The sequence below is a fragment of the Periplaneta americana genome, chromosome 15, assembly GCF_040183065.1.
Source record: "Periplaneta americana isolate PAMFEO1 chromosome 15, P.americana_PAMFEO1_priV1, whole genome shotgun sequence".
Taxonomy (NCBI): domain Eukaryota; kingdom Metazoa; phylum Arthropoda; class Insecta; order Blattodea; family Blattidae; genus Periplaneta; species Periplaneta americana.
Window position 1 is genome coordinate 30,168,809 of NC_091131.1, and position 23,021 is coordinate 30,191,829.

The 23,021-nt window shown below is 35.4% G+C and overlaps 1 long non-coding RNA gene across 1 annotated transcript; it reads left to right on the top strand.

The window, feature by feature from the left end:
- Positions 1 to 1,623: 1,623 nt before the first annotated feature.
- On the top strand, positions 1,624 to 21,759 carry LOC138714750 (uncharacterized). Its single transcript, XR_011336077.1, has 2 exons — positions 1,624 to 1,775; positions 13,160 to 21,759. It is a non-coding gene; the product is annotated as an uncharacterized lncRNA (long non-coding RNA).
- Positions 21,760 to 23,021: the final 1,262 nt, after the last annotated feature.

Below are 23,021 nucleotides of genomic sequence, written 5' to 3' on the forward strand. Positions count from 1 at the left end.
TAAATAAATAAATACTAAATAAAATAGCCTGTCTTTCTCGTTAGCCACGAGTATACTCTATTTTATTTCAAGGAGTGCAGTTCGGTGGCTCCTTTGAACACCCACTTACACATTTATGACTTCCTATACAAAACACCTCTGACAATTCCATCCTGTCCCCTCGTCCCAACATTGCACAGTTGCCACAATCCTGGTGACCCTCGAAATGAGACTGACGGGATTCTTGGAATTCGGAAAAGATGCAGCAACTCTGCCTCCACGTGGATTTGACGGGAGCCTGTCAATTCTTCTAAACAAGGGTTGTGATTGGTTACTGACAGGAGAAGACAAGATTTCCGTCACAGTAAGGAAGTCATTTATTTATGACAACCAACTAGTAGGGGGCAGTAGAAGGTCTGTCGGCAAAGTCCTTTCTATGAAACTGCACTCCATGAAAAAAAAAAAAAAAAATACAATATACTGTACTATCAAGTGACGTAAATAAATTGTCGTGAATAAACATTGTTTAAAGGCAATAGTGTTATTTATTTTAACTCCCTTGTTTCAAATTCTTAGGTACTTAATACATTTTGGAAGACCACAAACAAGATGGTTAGAACAGTGAACAAAAACAGACAAAGTGTCTAAACCGGAAAATCAGACGAAGAAGACTTAATACATTTTCCAGTAACTTTCAACTTCAGTTTACTTACGAAATAAAGTCGATAGTAAAGGTGTCCCGTATTTTCATGAGGTATTATGACAGGTTTAATCAGTACAGTCTCTGAAGAAGAAGAAGAAGAAGAAGAAGAAGAAGAAGAAGAAGAAGAAGAAGAAGAAGAAGAAGAAGAAGAAGAAGAAGAAGAAGAAGAAGAAGAAGAAGAAGAAGAAGAAGAAGAAGAAGAAGAATCAGTATTGCCATTTCGTTTGCAAGAAATTATAAAAACCAAATTAATATTCTGAAAGTCGTCAATTATCGTATAAAAAAGATTATCTCACGGACATTATCGTAATACATCGTAAAAGAATCGAAACTGATTGTAACGATTTTGTGAAAACAATATTGCTGTACTGACAGAGCCACCTCGTGTATATTCACGTTACCACCAAGACCGAGAACACAGCGGAGCGACATACCGTGCCATCTGTCAAGCAGAGCCGGAATTACACGCATGTCATTTAGCACAGCAGTGCAGCCAAATGACAGTGATTATATCAGTAAACATTAAAGCACATGATTTGCAAGGAAAACATGATCCTTCTCTTATAGATCCTGTTTAGTTTATTTTCCGCACTTGTCTTTAAATCCCTGTTCTAGCACTAGCATAATTTGAATGTTCTACATTGTAATTCTGTTCTGTTACTTCAAGATTCAAGATGTATTGTAGTAAAATCTGTAGTGGCCACACTGTATCTTTTCAAAACCGTCTCATACATTAGCAAAGTTGTCAATTCAGCGGTTTTTCCGCTAGATCTGACGTTTTTCTGTCAAGCAGAGATAAAATTCATGAAAGTTGTATTGCTGATAAAGAATTTAGCGAGTTTTTTTAGCATTTATAGTAGGAAAATAATTTCACTTTACATTAACAATAGAGCTATTTAGCGGTTTCCGTACTGTTTTATTGCGGGATTTTAAGAATCGAGTTGGCCACACTGTGCATGAGACCTGTTCAATCGTGTTTTTTCGCGTTCAGTCATGTGATTCACGCTTGTATGTGGCATAGTTAGAAAGATAAGCTTCGTTGCTTGAATACGTTGCATCATACACCTCTAAGAACGTGTTGCATCTGTAAAAGGTATGTTTAGTATAAAGAATTAAGGTGAATCCGGGGAATCCACAAATTAATAGAGGTATAAATATTTTGTGTGTTAAAGGTTACCGTGAAATCGTAATATCGAACTGATACAGTAGATAAGAAAGAAACTACGTGAAGAGTAATTTTTTTTTTTGGTCCTACAGAATTTATATGTTATGGTAGCAATTGTTATTAGAGGAGAAACATTCTCTCTGGCGACGGGGGTCGAACCCGGGTCCTTGGTTTAACGCACCAAGCGCACTAACCACTGAGCTACGTCCAAATTCAATCCACAGCACGGATCGAATCTCTCTCCTCTAGTGTTTTTCCCCTTTGTGGCCTTACTCAATGTTCGACATGTATGTTGACGTGTTATATTAAGTCAAGTGCCATTATACAAGGAGTGCACTCAACTGAGTGACTTAGTGGCCGGGATTCCGCAGTAGGTATATGCACTGTTGGGCGAAGAATCTACGTAAAGATTATTTTTTTGTCCTACAGAATTCATCTGTATGATATGGTTATGGTGAAATAACCTTGCAGATTGAAAGTGACGGTAGTGTACACGTAAATGAACAAAAAACCTATATTACGTTTTATGATTAAATGCACGGTTAATTAGGAAATTAAGTTTTAAGTTTCAGCAGCCCGGCAACATCGTTGCTAATACACTCTACCCATGATACAAATGTAAGAAGTCAATGAACTCGGTGAGTCTCGTACGTAAGCTGCTGTCTGTGCCAAGCTCGCTTCGTGCAATGGCTTGAATTTAGAGTTTTTAAATTAAATGTACACGAAAACCGTGCACGTTATTGAAATATGCCTGATTTCCTACCGATATAGACAAAAATCACGATCCTACTCGCAATAGTTACCGAATAAGACATTGTTAAACATTTGGAAAAAAAAAAAAAAACATTTTTCCCCATCAATATGATAACTTATTATAGTTTTTTTGTTACATACAACATGAGCTATTCGCTGTAGAAATATGCAAAACTATTTCACTTCCACCCTGTATAGTGCACACAATGGGCCAGAGCGTGCCCGGATCTAGCCCTCAAAAAGACAAGCCAACCACAACCTATGCTTCTTTATAAAACAAACGAAGTATTGTATACAAACTGTACTCTTTTAGATGATACTAAAAAACTAAAGGGTATTATGTAAAAACGTTTTCGATGACGTCATAATTCGCAGAACAGTAGTCTCAAGAACATTTTGTGTCCATAAAAATATTATTTTCGAACATTAAGTACAAGTTTTGCCGTGCCTGAGCTTTCTGCCCTACCCCTCATTAAATTTTAATTGCAATAGCCTATTATACGTTAATTTAATAGTACATTATGCAACGAGCCTATAATGATAGTAATTAAGAAGCGAGTCCACACCTGTGGAGTAACGGTCAGCGCGTCTGACCGGGTTCGAATCCCGGTCGGGGCAAGTTACCTGGTTGAGGTTTTTTCCGGGTTTTCCCTCAACCCAATATGAGCAAATGCTGGGTAACTTTCGGTGCTGGACCCCGGACTCATTTCACCAGCATTATCAACTTCATTTCATTCAGACGCTAAATAACCTAGATGTTGATACAGCGTCATAATTTTCATACGAGCTTCTTAATTACCATTATAGGCGAGTTTCATACGACTTTTTATGCTCGACCATATTTCTAACTTGAAATTATTCAGATGTATACATTTTATTTGTATCTGACAAGATCGGACGTGACCTTGTTCTAGGTAGTGAATTTTGAGATGTGCGCAGACGCGAAAGTATTGATTTTTTCCGAGGAACAATGTCATTGACCTTGATGTAATCCCGTTAAACTTGGTATAACCTTGATTATTGAATTCGACATTGCAAAACGACATGACAAATTGAATTTATTTGAATATTATTTACAATTAACGCTGATTATTATAGTAACAGAACATAACCTTCTGCGACAGTATTGGATTTACAGCCTCCGTGACTTTTCGCTATTTCTCTTTCGATTGCATATCCGAGAATAATCGATACTTGCGGTTTTATAACGGTACAAAGCTGACTTATCATTGGCTGAACACCTGTAAGCTGAGTTGTCATTGGCTGAAAACACCTGTACTTTAATGAGTAGGTGTACTTTAATGACATGCATTAAAGGACTGCTACCAGGTGTATAATTACTACACTTCGGCATGGTCGAGCATAAAAATCATTAGTCTACTGTATTATGTAAGGCAGAGGTCCGAGTTCGAGTCGAGTGACATTTGTGACGGACAAGGTCGCATTTGGGGTTTTCTCGGGTTTCTCCCGTTTCCCCATATTAGGCATCTACATCATTTCGTCAATATTTCTCCATTCCGTCATCATTCCTTAACATTCCCCGAACGCCGGCTGGAGACGCTTGGAGAGGGCTGGCCTGGGTACGAGTGGGGTTGCCTGCTCGAAACTTGGGTACGCAGCGAACTTTAGTGTAATCAGTCGGTGTGGGTTTGGAAATGCGTCTAGCTCGAGGGTTAGCGCAACAGATCTTGAAAGGTCGCAGTGCTAGGTCGTTATGCCTCCCTTCTGAAATTCCATGTCACTCCACCATACACCACTGTGAACTAAACGCTATTGAATTCGTTTTGTCACACGTAAAAAGCAGTGGCGTGGGAATTTCCTGAGTGTTGTCGGTCTGAAAATGATACCACAGTCGAGGAGAGGATGGATTTATTTCGAGCGTTCTACTAACGTCATTCCTACTCCTAAACGGAAGTTCTTGCTGGGCCAAGTAACACACTGCACTTATTAAACGAGACACTATATCTGTTTCTTTTTACAACTTCATTTTATTTTCTGTTATTTTTTTAACGCCTCGCTTATTTTATTTATTTATTTATTTATTTATTTATTTATTTATTTATTTATTTATTTACTTATTTATTTCTTGATTGATTTATTGATTTATTTATTGATTGATTTATTTATTTATTTATTTATTCATTCATTCATTCATTTATTCATTCATTTATTTATTTATACAATTTCTTGAACCCTATTTTACCCGAATGTACATTAGGGTTATAGTTATAGCCTGAGTTTATATTATTATAATGAGAATTCATTTGACGTGGGTAACCCAGTCTTGCTACTTAAAATTAACACTTATATCTACTACAATAATTTAAATTATTTACAAGTTCTTAAATATATTACATATAGAATTACATTGTGGTCCTCCAGCTTGGGGTTGGGCGAAGGGCTAACAACCCATCACCGTAAAAAACAGCTTGTTACGAATCCCTACAATAAGCCTCGGAATAGGACTGATTCTCTGGCACGACCACAGCAAAGGAATAGTGTTAGTTGGGAGACCGGAGGGAAAAAGACCTTTGGGGAGGCCGAGACGTAGATGGGAGGATAATATTAAAATGGATTTGAGGGAGGTGGGATATGATGATAGAGACTGGATTAATCTTGCAGAGGATAGGGACCGATGGCGGGCTTATGTGAGGGCGGCAATGAACCTTTGGGTTCCTTAAAAGCCATTTGTAAGTAAGTATAGAATTACATTGACGTGGGTAATCCAGTCCTGCTACTTAAAATTAACATTTATATCTACTACAATAATTTGAATTGTTTACAAGTTCTTAAATATATTACATATAAAATGTAATATAGGCTATTTAAGAACTTGTAATGCCTCGCTTAATGAGAAGTCTATTCTCGTTTTGCCAAAATGCGCTAGAAAAAAACGGATTTAGAATTTTCATGACGCGTACGCGTGCGTAGCACACGGAAACTATCCATACTCTTGATAGCACATTTGGTCCAGGCGTTTTTCTTTTTTCACTTGAAAAAAGTAAAGGCGGTCGGCAAAAGAGTCGTGATGATTTTGCACTAATGCACAGCCACGGTGATTCTGTATATCATTATAAAACGTCTTTCGAAGCCTCCATGTGATTTAGTCTTCATGTCTTTGAATTCAGGAGTTGGTCTGTCATTTAAAATATGACTTTTCTCACTAACTGTACGTGATCCTAAAAAAACAGTTTAAAAGACTCTCTATAACACCGTCACAATCATAGGAGAATACTTCACCAGTAAATTTAGAAGCCATACTTGGGGAGTGGAGGGGAAGGAAGAATAACACACGTTTGTCTTTACTGATCTCAAACCAGGAGATCAACCGTGAAAGGAATGTGCTTACTATTGCGTCATCTATTGGAGCGAAGTAGATAGACAATATTATCTTTATAACGTCAGTTTAAAAACCATGCGCTCTCCTGAATTTGTTATTTCCTGTATGGAGAGATTAAAAGACCAGGAGATTAACAGTGATCTAATTTTGTAACTTACTTACTTACTTACAAATGGCTTTTAAGGAACCCGAAGGTTCATTGCCGCCCTCACACAAGCCCGCCATCGGTCCCTATCCTGTGCAAGATTAATCCAGTCTCTATCATCATATCCCACCTCCCTCAAATCCATTTTAATATTATCCTTCCATCTACGTCTCGGCCTCCCCAAAGGTCTTTTTCCCTCCGGTCTCCCAACTAACACTCTATATGCATTTCTGGATTCGCCCATACGTGCTACATGCCCTGCCCATCTCAAACGTCCGGATTTAATGTTCCTAATTATGTTAGGTGAAGGATGCAATGCGTGCAGCTCTGCGTTGTGCAACTTTCTCCATTCTCCTGTAACTTCATCCCTCTTAGCCCCAAATATTTTCCTAAGAACCTTATTCTCAAAAACCCTCAATCTCTGTTCCTCTTTCAGAGTGAGAGTCCAAGTTTCACAACCATACAGAACAACCGGTAATATAACTGTTTTATAAATTCTAACTTTCAGATTTTTTGACAGCAGACTAGATGATAAAAGCTTCTCAACCGAATAATAACACGCATTTCCCATATTTATTTTGCGTTTAATTTCCTCCCGAGTGTCATTTATATTTGTTACTGTTGCTCCAAGATATGTGAATTTTTCCACCCCTTCGAAGGATAAATCTCCAATTTTTATATTTCCATTTCGTACAATATTCTGGTCACGAGACATAATCATATACTTTGTCTTTTCGGGATTTACTTCCAAACCGATCGCTTTACTTGCTTCAAGTAGAATTTCCGTGTTTTCCCTAATCGCTTGTGGATTTTCTCCTAACATATTCACGTCATCCGCATAGACAAGAAGCTGATGTAACCCGTTCAATTCCAAACCCTGCCTGTTATCCTGAACTTTCCTAATGGCATATTCTAAAGCGAAGTTAAAAAGTAAAGGTGATATTGCATCTCCCTGCTTTAGCCCGCAGTGAATTGAAAAAACATCAGATAGAAACTGACCTATACGGACTCTGCTGTATGTTTCACTGAGACACATTTTAATTAATCGAACTAGTTTCTTGGGAATACCAAATTCAATAAGAATATCATATAAAACTTCTCTCTTAACCGAGTCATATGCCTTTTTTAAATCTATGAATAACTGATGTACTGTACACTTATACTCCCATTTTTTCTCCATTATCTGTCGAATACAAAAAATCTGATCAATAGTCGATCTATTACGCCTAAAACCGCACTGATGATCCCCAATAATTTCATCTACGTACGTAACTAGGGTAGTATAAACATGTGTGTATCAATTTTATTATTTGTGCTGTGACAGCGAGCCAATAGATATACGAGTACCCACGTGTGTGACTTTATGACATCCTATGACATCAACATTCATTCACAGCATTACTCCGTTGCCTTTCATCCCGCAGAGACTTTATCGTGGTTGGAGCACAGTATGTCTAACCGGCAAATAATCGCGTCACAGTAAGAAATAATATAATAGGGAATATACTTAATTTCTATTTTTTGTATGTTGCCGGCGGCAACACCGGCAACGTAGACGCCACGCCTTTAATTTTTTATTGGGTTATTTTACGACGCTGTATCAACATCTAGGTTATTAGCGTCTGGATGAAATGAAGGTGATAATGCCGGTGAAATGAGTCCGGGGTCCAGCACCGAAAGTTACGCAGCATTTGCTCGTATTGGGTTGAGGGAAACCCCCGGAAAAAACCTCAACCAGGTAACTTGCCCCGACCGGGAATCGAACCCGGGCCACCTGGTTTCGCGCTGACCGTTACTCCACAGGTGTGGACCCACGCCTTTAAGGCATGTAACTGAAAATAATAAAACTACTTGTACAGTGTACACTCGTGTTTATGTGGACTTTAAGATTCATCCATTCATTCATTTATTTTATTCCATAGATCTTACATGAGCAATGAAGCTTTAAGATGTGGAACATGTCAACATTTTACAATATTACAATTACAATTTTTACAAATTTTTATAGTTTTACAATTTAGTAATTTTCTACAATTTTTACAATTTTGTACAATTTTTTTTACATTTTTTTACATTTTTTTTTACATTTTTTTACATTTTGGCGAGATGTAGTGAGATGAGATGAGGTCCGAGGATTCGCCAAAATATTACCCGGCATTTGCCTTTTCGGTGGGGGAAACCTCGGAAAAACCCAACCAGGTAATCAAATCAAAGGGGGTAATCAAATCAAAGGGGTTGATGCCAAGGACTCGCCATAGACCATCCGGCTTCAGTCCCACGGCTGGGGAAAACCTCCGAAGAAACCAAAGTCCAAAGGGGGATCCAACCCAAGCCCGAACGCAGCTCCGGATCAGCAGCCCAGCGAGTCCGTCGACTGAGCTACATCGATGGCTCTACTAAAAGTATACAATACATGTGAACAGAGTACATTTTTGGAGTTTATTTCAAGTGTATACCGTACAAAATACTGTAGGATTTTACATGAAACTGCCAAGACAACATGAGCCCGATGAAACACGACGCATGATCACTATATTCCACCCTCCACGCTCAGATAAACAGAGTCCATTCAGTGAAATATAGGCAACTTATCGCCTAGCACGCCTTGGATATGGCAGGTGGTCACGGAGGTTGCATTTCCGTTTTGTCAGAATCGCCGAGATAACAGAACGTAGAGAAAACAAACAACGAAAACTGCAGTCTTCGGTAGTATTATAAGCTGATCGTCTGACACCTGCTTAGTGTTGCCAACCTTACGATCTGGATCGTACGTGTGCGATAATTTGGTATCATGTAGGATCTTACGATTCAACTCGGGGATAGAATAAAATGTACGTTCCTGTAGGCAAATAGGGTAAAACATGTCAAATAGAGAGGATTTTAAACATTTATTACAATTTTCGATATTTGAAATTTTATACAGTGTCTTTCCGAGATGTGTTACAAACTTTCAGGGATGATGGCGAAGGGCACATGTATCAATTTGAGATCAGGATCTCATGTAGGCTACGATCTTACGATTCAACTCGCGGATAGAATAAAATGTTCGTTCCTGTAGGCAAATAGGGTAAAACATGTCAAAAAGAGAGGATTTTAAACATTTATTATAATTTTAGATATTTGAAATTTTATACATTGTCTTTCCGAGATGTGTTACAAACTTTCAGGGATGATGGCGAAGGGCACATGTATCAATTTGAGATCAGAAACTCTGGTCCGGAAATGACCGAGTCGAAAGTTACAAGCAAAAATAGTTCTGTGGAAATAAAATAATTTTATTCCTCTCTACAACTTATTTATGTGTATTTATTTGTACAACTTACACATACTGTATTCATTTGACGTTGTTTACGTTGTCTACTTACAGTATTCCATTCAGTGCGCTGTCTGAGGGGTGGGGACAGGAAACTACACTAAAGCAATGCAGATAGCGTAATGTGTAACGGACATGGTCGGTCCTGATATGCACGTCTGTAGACAGCAGTGTGTGGGTGTACAAGTTGCAGTGTCCAGACAAAATGTGGAACCATGTTAATAATTATAATTTAGTAAAGAATAAAAAATAGTATAGAACTATTCAGTGATAATTATTAATCGCCAATATAATTATTAGTAGACTTCGTTGAATTGCCACACGCAGCGTGCAATCAGGTTGCCGATGTACGGTAGTATAGAGGAGGTGAGCTACCGCCTGGTCTCGTAGTATAAGCAGTTCATGTTAAGAGTTGTGACCGGTCCAAATAGATAGAGCAGCTACAGCTAATGTATACCTATGTAAGAACTTGTTTTTTACTGTGGTCGGAATAGTCAAAGCTTAATATTTGTTCAGTGCAGACAAGAATTCAATCAAACATACTACAATGAGATTGTTGCTGTTCCAAACAATTGTCTCTGGAATACCCTTACCCCCGCAGCCAGTCTTGACCCGTTGAAAAACGTGATTGGATGCTGTTAATTATTATTCAGAATATTACGGCAAAATAATGGAGGTAATTGATGCATTAGGTAGCACAGACAGTTCCGCTGTTACAGCTGTAAAATCATTGCCTTCTGAACAGCTATTGGAAGATATTCTTTTCATTGATTCTAATTTTAAAATCGTGTCCAAAAGCATCACCCTGTTAGAATCGTCTAAACTACAATTCTCAAAAGCCCTTAATATAGTGGATAAAGTATGACAAATCATTATCCAAAATATCACTAATTTCAGAAAAAGTGAAATGTAAGTTGAGAAACATTATTGCTAAAAATTCTGCCTATTCACAACATCGTACTATAAATGATGTACTATCACGTCACGACAAGACGTGTGAAGTTGGTGTGCTAAAAAGTAGTGACTTCCCGTTCTTCAAATATGCACCTATTACATCGTGTGATGTTGAATGTACATTTTCCCAAAATAAAAACTGTTTAAGTGACCATCGGAGTAGGTTACTTTGCAGTCGCTCAAAATGTACGTAACTTTTCACTGTAATGCACATATTCAAGGATGATGTGAGTATATTACATTAAATTTTAAGAGTTAATATATCTCACTACAAAATAATTGTGTATTTACATGTTTAGACATTTGCTACTTCAATGATCATTCATTATATTTCTTGAATGCAGGATACAGGTTTTATTGTAACCGCAGTATACTGCTCAGTGTTTATATCAGAGGCATACTCGATCCGTTGCACGTCTCCTTCTCATACAGTCTATACCGCGTGCGCAGTAAACCTTACGATTCTCGTGGCAATTCCACGAAGTCTAATTTATTAGTAAAGAAGAAAAACAAACAAAATATAGTAAAAATGAAATAGAACTATTTAATAATTAAAGTACCTAAGTACTTGGGTATATTTTAGATTTTAAGAAAATAAGCAACAGTTAAGATGGTTTGTTGCAAAATCCTTCAGAGACTGAGATCGAAGCAATATAGTCGTCTATATACTGTTCTATGCAGAAATTCATATTGAGAAATGATTTACTATATTAGAATTCACCGAAAATAATGCTGATAAGTTTTCTAATATATTATAAAATAGCAGGAAACTATTAAAAAGTGTCACATGTGGTCCATGAATAGTACGTAATATGAGAGAATCATGGGACCTACCGGCGTGGCTCAGTCAGTTAAGGCTCTTGCCTGCCGGTCTGAAGTTGCGCTTGGGCGCGGGATCCCCGCTTGGGCTGATTACCTGGTTGGGTTTTTACCGAGGTTTTCCCCAACCGTAAGGTGAATGCCAGGTAATCTATGGCGAATCCTCGGTCTTATCTCGCCAAATACCATTTCACTATCACCAATCTCACTGACGCTAAATAACCTAGTAGTTGATATAGCGTCGTTAAATAACCAACTAAAAAAATATATACTATAAAAAAAACGAGATGTACTTAGGCTTATATTGCATAGAAATCTATATGAGCACTGAGAACCTCTTAGCGTGGGCAGTAACTTGGGTTACAAGACATCCTTTTTTGTCGGAAGTGACAGTAGAATCTATGTAAAGGCCCCGTCACATACTGGTTCTTACATTTATTTTCAGGTAGTTTGGTCACACCTCCACATTAGATTTTACAGTACTAATAGCACAGGAATGTGATCTATCTTTGTTGTTACCATTCTATCGAGTTTGCAAGTAATCTGTGAGGTTCTGGTAGTAGAATACTGGCTTCCTATTCGATCTCTCTTTTGGTCCAGTGTTCACTCACAAGTTCTATATGGTAGTGGTTGGTTGTGATACAAGATGGATCAGGATAAAATCACAGCATTTCTTTTGGCATGTTTCTTAAGGGAAGACTCCACTGAAAATCATGAAAATTTCTCCAAATTTTTTTAGCTATTTCACTTATTCAGAATTTATATTTTCATACCCCAATTGGATTCAGCTCAATTTTGATTACAAATACTCGTATGTTTACACTTTTTAAATTAAGGCTGGAAGGGGGCGTGGAATTTAAAGAGCTGTCAAAATTGTTTTTCATCGAAGAATTCTTTTTTAAAATGTCTGATTACAAATCTAGTAACTTTTTGTTGGCTCCCTGAAGTCACTAGATGAATGTAGCGGAGGAGAATATTAATTTACATAAATATTCATTTTATTTTCAAATCTATTTTTCTGTGTTCATTTTTGATGATTCAACACCAACTTTCTTATGCCAAATATTAATCAATCTGGATGAAATTTTTACTGCAAGTATTTATGAGGTAGCTGCATGTTTCTATGCATTTACTTTGTGATAAATGCTGCTAGTTTATTTTATTAATATTTTTCTTAAGAATTAATAAAATAAACTAGCAGCATTAAGAAAAATATTAATAAAATAGACTAGCAGCATTTCTCACAAAATAAATGCACAGAAACATGCAGCTACCTCATAAATACTTGCAGTAAAAATTTCAATCAGATTGATTAATATTTGGCATAAGAAAGTTGGTGTTAAATCAACAAAAATGAACACAGAAAAATAGATTTGAAAATAAAATGAATATTTATGCAAATTAATATTCTCCTCCGCTACATTCATCTAGTATCTTCAGGGAGCCAACAAAAAGTTACTAGATTTGTAATCAGACATTTTAAAAAAGAATTCTTCGATGAAAAACAATTTTGACAGCTCTTTGAATTCCACGCCCCCTTCCAGCCTTAATTTAAAAAGCGTAAACGTACGAGTATTTGTAATCAGAATTGAGCTGAATCCATTTGGGGTATGAAAATATAAATTCTGAATAAGTAAAATAGCTTAAAAAAAAATGGAAAAATTTTCATGATTTTCAGTGGAGTCTTCCCTTAATATTCACAATTTTATTTCACTGACATTTTATATATATATATATATATATATATATATATATATATATATATTTTACTTATTTATTATTTTCAAGAAGTGGAAAATATAGAAAATGCACCTGTTAACACATTCACATTGAATTTCTACCATTAAACTTTACATAAAAATGTTCCATCCAAAAAAAAGAACATGATCTCGCACCTCTACTGGGATGCCAGATTTCAAATGGGCTAGACGCAGTGGTTACAAAGTTAATCAGTGGATTTTTTGCTAATGATTTGTTTTTCGTTTCAGCCAAATTATGTCTGTGAATGGTGCCGAAGTTGTCAATAGGGGTGACTTGAGGATGGACGTAACTACAGCAGAAGAATTAAATGCCAGTCTGCTGAGTCTACTTGAATGTCCCGTATGCCTCAACTATATGACATCTCCAATAACTCAGTGTAGCAATGGACATAACATATGCTCAAAATGCATTCCAGATTTGACATCTTGTCCAGTGTGCCGCACTGATTTACCGGCCTCACCTTCTCGGAATCTGTTTGCAGAGAAGATGGCGGAGAAATGTATTTTCCCGTGTAAAAATGCTGATAGCGGATGCAATAAGGTTTTGAAGTTGGATCTCATGCAGGCACATGCGGCCAAGTGTCCATACCGAGCGTACGATTGCCTCATTATGGATCCTGACTGCGCCTGGAAAGGCCAGCGCAGTGATTTATATCGCCATGTAACCAACACTCATTATGGAAAAGCATGGGATACAGAAGTCGTCAATTTCAAATGTTCTGAGGAGTTTGGATCTACGGTATTCAATGAAAATGCAGTCATAAAAGCCCATGATGAATTGTTTCACGTTTCAGTTACATGGGAAGAAGGAAATTCGTTGTATGGAACGGTTCGGTACATAGGCGAAGCAGAAAATGCTGCCAAATATAAATACAGATTTGAATTCCGCTCTGATAATGACAAAGTAATCTATCAGCATGTCGTCAGGCCAGAAGAAGAAGATTGCGAGAACATCTATGAAACGGGCAGATGCCTATCTATGTCGGAAAATATAATCCCAGTATTCAAGAAGTCCAACTGTTTGAATTTTAAATTGAGTATCATCAAGATATAATTTTAGAATGAAGGTATAAAGCAACCAAACTTGTCAATATTTTTCCTGTCCATAAACAGTTACAAAATGTTCTAAGTAAGTCTCGAGATTTCTTTGTATTGCTTATGGCAGAATTAACAGAAATTGTGGGTACGTTCTACTACAGTACATCAAACAATAAGTAATTGATTAACTAGCGGTCTTACTCGTGTTAATTATGTAAGTCTGTGCGGCTTACAGCTGTTTTGGTGCTTCATCACACCATCCTCAGAGCCTACTCAGCTGTAAGCCGCACAGACTTACATAATTAACACGAGTAAGTCCGCTAGTTAATCAATTACTTATATTAAAGTGTTAAAAATAGTGTACGCAAGATTCAAAATGGATCAAAAAATAATCTTATGTTTCCTCGATTTAGTTTTTTAAGTGATAATTTTCCATTTAAGTTTCACATTTCATTTTCATTACTAACAAATGTGATCTTTATCAAACATTATAACATCTTTTTGCATTATATACCACTATTTCCAATTTTTAATACCATTCATATCAGTATGATGCATATCAAAATGGCATTAAAGCTATGATAATGTCTCTTGCACACTATGATAGTACGTCTGTTAAGTGGACTGTATTACCAAAATTTTTTTTAATGTGCATTATTTCAATCCAGGAGCATATTCCGAATCTCAGCGCTGAGCAATCTGATGGCATCACGGTGTTCCGAATTTCAACGATGACGTCACTGATGCTCCACCGGTGTCGCATCTGCTCCATCAGCTTGCAGAGGTGGTGGCAGTATCCATCAGCCACCATCAGTGAATCTGATTAGTTCTTGTATAGGGCGGGAATTAGCAGACGAATGACATCGTGCACTGTTGTGTCATGGCGGTGTGTTCTGCTGTATTGTTTGTAATGAGCACAACGTAAAAACAATATGTTAATTAATGGCTTACGAGCGAACATGTCAACGGACCAGTTGTTACTACTGGTTCAAGAAAGAAAATTATTTATGCTCTCTTTTCTTTGAACGAGATGAAAGTACAGAAATTTCGCAAAATCTTGCTAGCGTAGCACAGACAACTTGTACAGCCGCCATGATAGCCATCGAACCTTCTAGCAGTTTTGTTCCTATTTTGCTGAAGCGTGACGTCATTGTTGTCCACCGGTCCAGTGAGATTCGGAATACGCTGAAAACAAAAGAATTTATGGCCATCCTACTTTGGAAAAATATACCTACATTTAATGTTGTAATGAAAGTATTTCTTATTGACTAATGTCTGTTACTGGTACATTGTAGAAGTAACTTGTATAAGACATTATAATGAATACGTATTCTATTTATGCATAAGTAATGAAGGTTAAAAGATCTTAAATGCAGGGACATGGCTTTCACATTAAAGAAGACTTGTTAACTAATAAACTACCAGAATTTTGGTAATGTGTCCTATTTTCGTCATTCACTCATCCAAACTAGAGCTCTGCATTTCATTGAGAACGATCGACCAAGTCTTGATATATGTGCGATCGGTCACTCTCTCTGTACTATATGTAGCAGGCTGGCTGCTGCGTGTCCTGACTCCACAGAAAGCAAAACACCAGTTGTCCCGGTCGCTCAAAGAGTATCACAGACTGAAAACTGTCTTCAGTCGATGTGCTTACAGTATGCACTATGGAAATGTTAAACTGCCTGATGCCCTGCCACCTGATTAGTGATCCTAGTAAGTATAAATTGAATAAAAGTTACAATAAAATATTTAAATAATAAATTAATAAAATAAAATTTTTAAAAACTATGTTGTCTATAAGAATATAAATATAAAGTATAAGCAGCACTAGAAAAAGAATTAAAAAAATATGTTATAGTCTTTCTTCTCTATAATATAATATTGTTTTATTTGATGTTCAGTCTAATTGACATATCATAATTTTAAAAAATTAATGACATTTACATATGTAAATGATCATTGGTATTATGAAACTTAAGCAACGTTTTCGCCCTTCGGGCATCAACAGGCATTTTTTTGTAATACAATATCTTGTACATTTTATGTCTTGTTGTGGAATCTGTACAATCTAATTAAAACACAACCTATAATATAATGTTGAACCAACTATTTGAGATAAACTTGTGATGATTAACGATATAAAATTTAATATATAAATAAAATTGTAGCTGACCTGTCTGTCTTATATTTAAATTATGACATATGAAATTGCAAATACGATAAAACTATTTGTGAATATTTAAATTCTTATATATATAAGAATTTAAATATTCATTAATATGTCACATCAACGGACGTACATACGTCATCCAACATCGTAAGATGAAGTTTACATTTAAAACTATTTGGTTCCTCTTTAAACTTCATAATACCTTCCATTAGTTGAATATTTGTTGCGAGTCTTGGTCTCTGGTATATCACTAATTTTTTTAGTGAAGTATTATTTAAGAACGTGTGTGCAATTTCATATGTCATAATTTAAATATAAGGCAGACAGGTCAGCTACAATTTTATTTATGTATTAAATTTTATATCTGTATTTTATATTTTAGATCGTTAATCATCACAAGTTTATCTCAAATAGTTGGTTCAACATTATATTATAGGTTGTGTTTTAATTAGATTGTGCAGATTCCACAACAAGACATAAAATGTACAAGATATTGTATAAAAAAATGCCTGATGATGCCTGAAGAGCGAAAACGTTTGCTTAAGTTTCATAATACCAATGATCATTTACATATGTAAATGTCATTAATTTTTTTAAATTGTGATATGTCAATTAGACTGAACATCAAATAAAACAATATTATTTTATATCATATTGTATTGACTATCTGAATATTTTTCATCATGTTTTCTTTCTTCTCTAGTTGAACGGAACAGTTACCGGTAACTTATAATATTTTGTACCATTGTGGTATTCATAATGGCACAGGACAAAATTAAGTAAATTGAAGAAACCAAGGAGGAAATTCTAGATAAAATAGAACAAAAATTATTGATTTTAAAACCAAATGATGATTTTTCCATTGATTCTTTTAATTTTCGAATAACTTCAGCACGAATTTTGTTGGCTGCATCCTTCATATTTCGTGATAGTGAATGTGGAATAATAGAATCTGCATCCACCTTACCATAAGTAGCTCCAACGTCAACCATTGTCTGCGATTAAGCATCTGTTAATATACATTATTGTAAAATGTTAAGCAAAGTGAACATGTAGATTTGGTTTATTTTTAGTAACTACTGTAACAGATTATGTCTTCTTTGGAAGAAATTTGAGATGCATCACAAAATCTCTGTTCTTTTTATGCAATCACATATTTAATGTACATTAAACATTTTCATTATTGATCTAATGACTTCGACAAGATAGATGCTCAATAACAGTATTGATAATATAAGGCATTATTTAATTTAAAAATTGTGTTTCCTTGTTTAAATCTTCAAATATTTCCTAATTTTCGTTCTATCTGAAATAAAAATAAAATGGTAACCTTCTTAGGTAGGCTGTTTTGGGTATTAGGCATTAAAAGGTGATGTAATTGCAGTGCAATAACCTGGAGCACTCACGACGCTGCCTTCTTCACTACAGAGAACTGATCAGCAAGCTCGGTTGGCTGTTTTCAAGAGAATGCAGAGGTCTAATCCAAACTAAATCCATTCCTAATTAATTGATGAACTAGTGGACTTACTCGTGTTAAATATGTAATATTTGTCTGGCTTACAGCTGTTTCAGTGCTTAACACACAGATCAATTTCAGTACACACACACTATTCGACTCCACACTTCAACACCTTCCAACAATAAAACACACCCTCCTAACAGGCAGAGAAGTTCGAGATGACGCCGCGATCTAGTAGGCTCTGATGATGGTGCGTTAAGCACTGAAACAGCTGTAAGCCGGACAAATATTACATATTTAACACGAATAAGTCCACTAGTTCATCAATTAATTATATTCAAGTGTTAAAAGTGGTGTACGCAAGATTCAAAATGGATAAATCCATTCCATTTTGTAAAAAATATATATACCATATCATTATGTGTTCTTGATTTAATCTTGTCATAATAATACTAGTAGTACTCATAAAAATGTGTCCTTATAAAACAAACTATTATTTCTAGAATTCCAATTTTTTAATGATGTTGAGATGGAGGTGATGCAGATCAAGATGTGAGAAAACTGAAGTATCAGTATAATCTTTTGTATAATTATTACAAATATGTTATAAGTTGATTAACAGTACAAGTAGGTTAATTTTGAGATGTGCATTTTTTCGTAAAGAAACAAAAAATTATGGCCAGTTCACGTAGGAAAAGTACAGTGTGATCCATTTGGTTATGGATAATATTATGCAAATCTAGTTTTTCAGGTAAAGCTCCCTGTAAAGAAGATTTGAATAATTTATTTTATAAAGCTATTATGATAGTAGGAAAAATTTCTTGCAGGTTATAGTATGATTAAAAGATGGGAGTTTCCATATATGACAATCAATAATGCATAATCTGAAAATCGTGGATGATTAAAATGGCTACTACAAATCAACAGCAGCACAATGTGTTCTTTGGTATGCTAAATTTGAAAGTGTGAAAAGAGTTCAAAGGGAATTTCGACGTGAGTATGGTGTGCGTAATGTACCTAAATACGATTCCATTATGTTGTGATATCAAACATTTGTAGAAACAGGTTCTGTGTTAAAAAAAAACATGCAGGAGGCCGCAGGCGAAACCCATTACGAGAAGCAGTTATCTCTTGGCTTGGCCCCCAAACTCCCCAGATCTAACCCCTCCTGACTTCTTCATGTGGGGTTTTGTTAAAGACATTGTCTACTCACAGAAACCCAGAAAGATTGATGATCTAAGAGTAAAAATTACTCATACTTTTCAAAAAATCACCCCTCTTATGTTATAGCAGACATGGGCTGAATTGCATCACCATTATGAGTTGTGGAGGGTGCGCAATGGGGTCTTGTTGGGCTCTGAGGAATCTCGGTTACAAATTATGAATTCTGTATGTGAATTTAGGAACAATCAGTGTATAAAACTGAGATAAAATGATAATTGTATAGCCTGGACTATAAATGTAAAAGTTTTGTTACTTCCTATACCAACGAAATCGATAGGCTACACAGTAATAATTAAGTTTCTTTTTTACTTTCGTGTTAAAGACGTGCCCTTACAAGTTCTAGAGGCATTTCTGTAAAAGATGTGTCTAAGCATTATTAGGAACACATTTTTAGAATATTTTATGGCTGTGTGGAGAGTCACAGTAACCTGTTTAGTTGAGAAATGTTGATCTTCATAATCGAAATATTATCTGTATTTCGATATGGGTAGCTAATAATAGTAATAATGCTTATTCTCCGTTAAAGCTTAATATAAGATACAGGATTTGTCAATAAATACATAAAAAATAGAGAAGTGAAATTGAAATGAATCTAAACTTATGAATCTCATGTAACAGTTCTAAAAGCACAGGTCAATTTTCTACATTCATAAAATTCATTATAATCATAAAAAGATTTTATATTTAAAGTGTATTCTCTTGCTTCTTTAAGTAATTCACTAAACAACTTGACTGCCAAATATTTAAAAGGGTTGAACAATTTAACTGCCAAATATGTAAAAGGATTGAATGTTTCACTCAATTTTACATATGGAGCATCTTATTTTATATTGACTTCTTGTCTGATATGTATGTATATCACTACTGCTGTAATGATGGGTCAATTTTCTTTGACATAAATCAAATTACAATGTATATACAGTGAGGTTAGTTGGGGACACTCGAATTTTCGTCCAGAGCTGGCCTGGCTTTGATAGCGGGCCAATTCTGGACGAAAACTCTAGCGTCCCCAACTGACCTTATTGTATATACGTGGCACTGTCATTATATTAAATTTAATGAATAATGGTTTACACGATACCTGAGCACTTACACCTACTATCGTTATAATGTACTTTTTTGCCATTTAAAACCGATTTTACTAAGAAGCTACTACCTTTTAACAGAGATTAATAATAATATGTGCTTCCCAATTCAACTTACTATCTAAATAATTGCCTAAAATTTTTAAAATTTTAGTTTCATTAAAAAATGAAAAAGAGTGAAAAAGAGTGAAAATAAAATATTTCAGTTTTTTGTTCATTAATCATCCATCAATCCAATGAGCATCTTGTCTCATTGCCATTTGTCTCTGTACTACCATTTATTTATTATTTCAAACTATAAGAAAAGTAGGACCTATTGTCTGCATATAAAATGGTGTTGCATTGAACATTTTTTCTAAATCACTCACTATTAAAAAAAAAAAAAAAAGCAAAAGGCCCTAAAATTGATCCTTGAGGTGCTTCGGTAATTCTTTTTTTTAAACCTACTGAAGACCTGTTAAGTTCCTTGAATACACACCTACTTCACTGTGTCAGTACTAGTATTAAACTAGTCAATTAAGTATTATATTATTTTAATGTACCGAAGTACATATGATATTTCCATTTAGATATTCTGCGTCATCATACGATGAAAGAGTAATGGAACGGAGAAAAATTCTCTCCGGCACCGGTATTTGAACCCGGGTTTTCAGCTCTACGTGCTGACGCTTTATCCACTAAGCTACACCGGATTCCACCCCGGCGTCGGACAGAATCGTCTCAGTTTTAAGTTCCAACTCTTGGGTTCCCTCAAGTAGTTCATCGTATGATGACGCAGAATATCTGCATGGAAATATCATATGTACTTCGGTACATTAAAATAATATAATATATGATATGCGTAAATCACTTCGTGATTTAAGACGGCGCTTATTCCGTCGGATCCCGGCCAACTAGTTACTCATAACGACTGTACCTCAGCACATGTGTGGACTTCAGTCCTATGTTCATAGACATCTATGACATAGTGCAGAGGGCGGCCACTAGAGGGAACCCAAGAGTTGGAACTTAAAACTGAGACAATTCTGTCCGACGCCGGGGTGGAATCCGGTGTAGCTTAGTGGATAAAGCGTCAGCACGTAGAGCTGAAAACCCGGGTTCAAATCCCGGCGCCGGAGAGAATTTTTCTCCATTCCATTACTCTTTCATCGTAGTCAATTAAGGCAAAATATCAACATAGTTTAATATTAGCTCAATGAAGTAGTTTATTATTTAACTTAACAGTTCTTCAGTGATATATAAGTTAGGTGTTAAATCAATAATTAAAAATAATTCATTGTAATGTAGGCTAATGAAGGAAAGAACTGAGTAATTTTATTACTGACAACAATAAAAGTACATAAAATGTACTGCTAATATTCCAATTCTGCTTCCTCTGTTTAAAACATCATATTTCCTCAGCACACAAAGCAAACTATTTTTTGTATTTTTACTTTTAGTATAATTAGATCTTTTGCGATATTAATATGTTAAGAAATTCCCCATGATTATAATATAGTATGTAAAATATCGTGATCTAAGATGATTGACATTCTTACTGTGAACATTCTGAATGATTGTAACTCTACTAGGATATTTCACTTCACGAATTGCCATAAGAATCAGTAGTATAGTAAATGCACAGAAACTACTAAGATGATTGACAGAATTTGGTGTTGCACAAAGGCTAATTAACACGAAAGAGGCAGATTTACAAGTTTCTTTCAAGTGTATAGTTAATAATGAACATGAATAGCTCTAAATAATGTTACATTTTTAATATAATATATTATTGTAATATTTTTCTGAGTTCTTTGTTATTGTAAACTGTTCTAAGAATGTTCAATAAAATATTTCATTGTGTTTCTTATTACTGTAAATTTGTTATTAAATTTATCCTTTACATGATTCTTTAACACGGTTTTGTGAGTTACCGGTACAGTAAATGTAAAAACTAATTGAAGACATGATTTTTACAAAAAAAAAATTTATGTAACTAACTGATCACTATTTAAGTGTCTGCATGGGCTTTAATTGGAAACTAAACGAAATAGTACATTATGCAACGAGCCTATAATGAAGGTAATTAAGAAGTGAATATGGATATTTATGAAACGAGCGCTTGCGCTCGTTTCATAATTTTCATACGAGCTTCTTAATTACCATTATAGGCGAGTTTCATACGACTTTTTATGCTCGACCATATTTCTAACTTGATATTATTAATTTTAATTGTATCTGACCTTCAGCAATGTTCCGTATGTTGTGAGATGTGCGCAGACGCGAAAGTATTGATTTTTTCCGAGGAACAGATGTCCACATTGACCTTGCTAGGCCATAAGAACCTACAGAGATAACATTGAAATTAAATTAGACATTGAAAAACGAGATGACAAATTGAATTTATTTGAATATTATTTACAATTAACGCTAATTATTATAGTAACAGAACATAACCTTCTGCGACAGTATTGGATTTCCAGCCTCCGTGACTTTTCGCTAATTCTCTTTCGATTGCATATCCGAGAATAATCGATACTTGCGGTTTTATAACGGTAGAAAGCTGACCTGTCATTTGCTGAACAGTTGTAACCTGAGTCGTCATTGGCTGAAAGACCTGACCTTTAATGAGTAGGTGTACTTTAATGACATGCATTAAAGGTCTGCTACCAGGTGTATAATTACTACGTTTCGGCATGGTCGAGCAAAAATATTATTATGGTACCGGTACATGAAAAAGATGTCCCCTGGACCAAAAATAAATAATTCAATAAAACAATAATTACATAATAATTATGTACTTACACGCGGTATTCTGAAGTCGTTCCTAACGGGGTGATGTTATGAATGAATGTTGATGTCATAAGGTCACACACGTAGGTAGACCATCTCCATTGGCTAACTCTCAAAGCACAAACGATAACACTGATACATATTTATACTACCCTAGTTACAAAATGAGATCACGGTTAATTTCCTGGTCTTTTAATCCTTCCATATAGGAAGTGACATGCAGGAGAGCGCATGTTTTTTAAACTGACGTTATAACGGTAATATTATCTATCTACTTCGCTCCAATAGATGACGCAATAGTAAGCACATTCCTTTCACGGTTAATCTCCTGGTTGGAGA